Genomic DNA, 6000 nt, shown 5'->3' on the forward strand with positions numbered 1-6000 from the left:
TACACAAATCGTGTAACTTTGTAACTCTTGTAACCTACTCAAAACTCTCCTTGCAAAACCAAGTTGCCGAAAAGGGGTAGCTTTCTTTTAAAATACACCACAAAGTAAACAAAGTCCGAAACAGTCAATTTAAATACCACATTGCCTATGGTCACCGATAATAATCCAGGTATCCTTCCTGGTACAATAAAAACGCTCAACTTTGTAAGTCGACTTCAAAGGTTTTAGCGTAGTTAGGGGCGGTATTCAGGGAGAAATTCATAATTTCGCTCATTACGAGGGGCTCAGGGCCCCAAGGACAGGGAATCCGCAGACAATGGCCCTAAACGAATCCTCTGCACGCAATTTGCCCACGTATGTTCAGAAGAATCTGGAAATCTTTGCACGAGAGAAATATGACCCTAATTTTCGTCATTCAATATTTTTGTGAGGGGGGTTTTAGTTCATAATGTGTAAATATAAATAATTAGGTTTGTTTTTTTAGTATTTAACTGGTCTATCTAAGTATAGTAGATACAACAAAGAAAGAATATTAAAAAAAAACCGCCCTAGATGCTCTGTTAGCTACGTATAGGATCTGGGGTCACTGCGACGAGTCAGATTTACATAAAACGTATATTAACTTACCTAACGTACATCTGACTAGTAACTATAATAATTATAACAACACATTGTAGCGCCGAAGAAAATAATTAACTAAATCTACGTATTTTTTATTCTTTGCAAAGAATTATTAAAATAAAAAGCTACCCGCAAAAACATTTTATTCACAAACAGAAAAAAGCCGCTAAATACCCCTTCATCCCTTCAGTCTTCAGGTAAAACGCAAAAGAGTCTCGATATAAAACCTCTTTTGTCTGAGTGTCACTTGTCGCAGGATTACCTCTGAGGGTGATTATGAGAGTATCTCAGGATGAGAGCTACAGGAGTACCTAAAGTGAAGATCAAAATAAAATGAAATATTTTGGAACTTTTTAAATGTGACTGTACTTTACTCTGAAAGAAAAGGAAACTCAACAGGTCTTAATCACAAATTGCACGCGGAATTTTTTTACCTTCAGTTTCGGGAACTGGATGAAAAACTTGCAAGCGAAAAAGACAGAAAATTAAAATATATATTATGCTGGTAATGTATCGAATCTTTGCAGAAATAGCTTGTACTAGTAGTCCGGAAGTGGTTCGGGCCTTATCACACTGGCGATTAGTGAGCGATTTGAAAGCGACGCGACTGCGCAGCGCACACGCCGCGATGACGCCGCGATTGTGCGGCGTGCACGCAGCTTGCCTTCGGCGTTTTGGACACTCAGCAGCAAAATGGATTCTGACGTCACTCCCTAGACGAGTCTACTATATATAATAATAAATCCCTCGCTAATCGCCAGTGTGATATGGCACGAAGGATTGCATAGTTGTAAGCGATTTAACCTTTTGCACCTAGAAGGAGAATACCGTAACGGAATTATCCTCCTGAAACGTAAAATTCCTTCAAATAACTATTTCAGTAGCGGCATAGGAGCGAGTACAATAGAAAACCTTGTAGGAGGCTTTAGTTTAGCAGTGGGACAATACAAGCTAAGAAAAAAATACTCATTGTATCTTTTTATAGTATAGTAAAAAATTTGTTTGCAGTATATATTTGTATTTGTAGTTATATATTAACTCAAGACGTACTATAAACATCCATCATCTACTATGTAAAATTCAATGTAGACACTAGACAGGATAATACACTCCCCTCAAAACCACCAATCAGCGATGCGACACCAAAAAATCCATAAGGCCATTATAATTTAGCTATTTCGCTGACAAGATGGCCGATATGAAGTCACAAACTCATTATAAAAGCATTAAATCTAATCACCGTGCGATGTCGAAGAACTTTGTCATTCCTTCATGCAAAATTACGTTTCGGGTTTCCCCTCTTTTCATCCGGTTTTCGTCCCCTTTTTTCCAAAACAAAATCTCGAAGGGACGGATTACATCGAGCGGTAAGAATATTAAAAAACTTTCCCTGTCCAACTTGGATTGTCTTTTTGAGGACCGTTTCCTCGAGGATGTTTGTCGTGACCTTTATGGGATGACGAAAATTTTTACTGGATACTTTATTTGAAAAGAAAGTTTAATAATTGTTAAAATTTTAACGATAATATTATTGTTTCCTTGAAAGTCTTGAAACGTACCTGAAAAATAATTTTGTTAACAGGCTTTCCTAAAATATGTTTACGTTTCAGTAGCTGGATACTTGTTACTTAGCAAACAGTAAGTACTTTGCAAGATGTACGGTTCCCGAGCTTGCTGCAGGGCAGCGGCTCTCAAACTTATTTGGTGGCGACACCCTTTTGAAAAGCATTGGCAGAGCCCCAAAAAAATTGAGCCCTGTGACATGAAGTAGATATTTATGATGGACTTTGAGACATGCTTATGATGTTTCCAAAGAAGATTTAGGCATCGCTCGCGGAGCCGCTATAAAGGCCTTGCTGAGCCCAAAGGCACTGCGGAGCACACTTTGAGTAACGCTGATGTACCATCGAGGAACAATTCCTAGGCAGTTGACAGACCAACGTCATTTGGTCGGCTTATGTCAATTCAATATTACCTGCAGCGATAGGTCGGATGGGTTTGACTGACCAAATTACTTAGGTCCGCCATCTGCCTCGGAATTAAGTTCTCTGATAGTACGTAGTACCTACGTAAGATCCCTGCGCTTGTAACTACTAGAAAGCTAGTATTAACGACTAATGCTAAGTACTCACATACGGTTTTGCTCGATAGTTTTACTCCGAATCGAAGGAAATGACATAATATTTGCAACATTTAATTCCATCGAGCCGGCTCGAAGCGAGCCTTCGAGCTGTCAGTTTTGCGGTCCACACGGTGGTTATTGCTCGATTTGGAGTAAAACTATCAAACAAAACCGTATATGAGTACTTAGCTTAACGTGTAGCTTTGTCCGCAGTATATGCCACTAGATGACGTCCGCAACTCATTTGCGCCAAAATTCGTTTATCGCCCGGGAACTGTACATTTTTCCAGGATGAAAAATATCCCTATTTAAAGGACATACTAGAATACCCGGGGCTCAAAGTATGTCCATACCAACTTTCAGCTAAATAATTTCAGCGGTTTGGGCGTTAAGAAGTAACAGACAGACAGACAGACATGCTTCCGCATTTATAATATTAATTAAACGTATGGATTTAAAAGTGGTATGAAACTGGCAAAATATTCTATGGAAGTAGCTTAACCCTAAAATGCTACAGCTCGAAATCAATACTAAAGCTGACCGTAAATACCGAAATGACAAGCTAATTACACAGTCATTAGACCGCTTAGTAGGACATTAGCTGTACGCTAAATTGAAACCGAAAATATGATAGCAAGTGCACATAATGTATGCAATGTAAGGGTTATCAAAGTTACTTGAAATAGCTTTTTGTTGATTTTTTTTATACAATAAGGGGGCAAACGAGCAAACGGATCACCTGATGGATAGCAACTACCGTGGCCCATGGACACTCGCAACATCAGAAGAGGTGCAGGTGCGTTGACAGTATTTTAAGAGGGAATACGTTATCATCTTGAAGGCTTGCAGGTCGAATTGATCTAATTAGCTTATATTGTCTTATATAATATGTTGATAGCTCTTGTTAAGTGACACCTAAAACTATTTATAATAAGTGCCTAGACAAGCCAAAATCACGAAGGCTAGGATAGGATTCAAAGAGGAGCATTATAATTTGGAATTGCACTTTGATTCACATATTTTTTAAATGTTAGTAATGAATGAACAAATAATTTAAACAATACTGTACTAATATATTAAGTAATATTTTTTTTATAAAGTAATCATAGTATTTAATGTAATAAAAATATCTGTGATGTTTAAATGCGAGCTGCGAGCACAACAATGTATGCAGATGTAATCTTTTAAGGAATTAATAAAGGCTTTTTTTTTTTTTATTTATTTATTTAATGAATGAATTATTAATTTACTGACTTCTGAACAAATCTTAAATTCTGTCGCGAAAGAGAAGACACTAACTTAATTTTACAAAAGCTATCACGATTGAATGGTGTTTTTTCTCCATGTTTTCATATGTATCCGAAAATTTACATCATTTTAAGTTTCTTGTCAATTTTCAGTAACTTTTAAGTTTGCAACCCTACACAGTTAATGTGTGTCCAAAACGATTTTGAGTTTTCGTTTACGTCATCTACTTTTTCAGTTACTGGCAACTAGCTGGCAACCCTACACAGTTATGAGTTGGCGATAAATTAACAAACAAAGCGCCATAGCTAATGTTCGCCATTTACGCCGGCAGACCACATAAACTGCGCAACTTGCTGTGTCATCGCTTCAGCTATTTAGCTACAATATACATTATAATACTCTGCAAGTTTGTACTAACGAGAAATTCACTAGCTAGAAGATTACTAGTGAATGTATTTCCCGCTAGCAATCTTAGCGAATTACATAACTTCACAAACATAATCAGGTATGGTCTATGGAGATACCGGCCGGCAACGCACGGTCTGCAGCTCTTCTAATGTTGCGAGTGTCCATGGGCAACGGTAGTTGCTTTCCATCAGGTGACCCGATAGCTCGTTTGCCCCCCTTATTTCATAAAAAAAACCTTTGAGCCCCGGGAAAGGACATAGATACTTTTTATCCCGGAAAATGTACGGTTCTTGCGCGATAACCGAATTTTGGCACAAATCTATTATGAATAAATGCTCAAGATTTTCTTTCCGTGTCCTATTAAACCATACCTACAGTCAGTATATTAAATTAGTATCTATACTTATATTATTAATGCGATAGTGTGTCTGTCTGTGTGTTACCTTTTCACACTTAAATAGCTGAACTGAATTTATAGAGTAGAAATTCGCAACAAAAAAGTTTTTTCTCGTTTTTACGGCACCCGTACGATATACAAATTAGCAACATCCAATAATCAGACAAACAAAATTATACAAAAATTCAACCGATGCAAAGGCCACGAACAAAAATTCATATTCTCTTTGAAAGAAACTAGGCGCACTGTCAGTCATGTAGTCACACACTCGAGTACAAACAGGACTTTGTGGGACTACACTGCACTGGAGTGAGCCGTCACTGCGAGCCGATTTGAAACTCAATGAGTGAATCCTTTTGGCTTTTCGCATTCATGAGTTGGGATTTGTTATGAACGATTTGTATCTTTGTGGCCTACTTGCTTTTACAATGTTAAGTCCCAAATCACAAACTATTTCGTATGCTATAGTTGTTTGCTGGATAAAATGTTGTTCGTATTAAATACTAGCTGTTGCCCGCGACTTCGTCCGCGTCAGCAAAATCGGATAAAAAAAGAAAATAAAAAAGAGAGGAATTTTCCCCTTCCTTACCCAAATTACCAAAATAGTAAAAAGGGGATCTTGTTAAGTAGTTGATCTGATCACTTTTCATGAACCTAAAGTTGTAGATAAAAACGCCAATACTGTATAGAAAATCTTAAGGATAACGAATAAGAGGAAAATTATTATTTTTAAACAAAAAATAAAACCGACTTCCAAGGTAAAGATAATAGTAATTTTCATAAATGAACTAAAAATATTAATTAATAACACTGGTCAACAGTAAATTTGGTACCTGAAAACTAAAAGCTGTTTCTGTAAGAACTTTGTGCCCCGATCACATGTTTCTAAGAAATTTTCTTTCTATCAGCTCAGGTTTTTAAGATATTTCATTCCAAAGTTTCAAGAATCTCTAATTTTAGTCTATTTCAGAATCGCTTTACAACTATTGAAATAATTTATTTTCATGAGTTTTGATAAAATATGTTTAGTAAATATACACAATACTTATCTATTATTTAGATCTCAATTTAAATTGCATATTATATTTTTTTATTAAAAGAGAGTAAACTAAACTTTCTTTTTTCATACAAAAATTGTTACTCCACGTAGTATCAGCTAGGTAAAGTATTTTGAAAACCGTCATAACATTGGGGAAATTAGTCA

Source organism: Aricia agestis, chromosome 14 (assembly GCF_905147365.1).
Source record: "Aricia agestis chromosome 14, ilAriAges1.1, whole genome shotgun sequence".
NCBI classification, from domain to species: domain Eukaryota; kingdom Metazoa; phylum Arthropoda; class Insecta; order Lepidoptera; family Lycaenidae; genus Aricia; species Aricia agestis.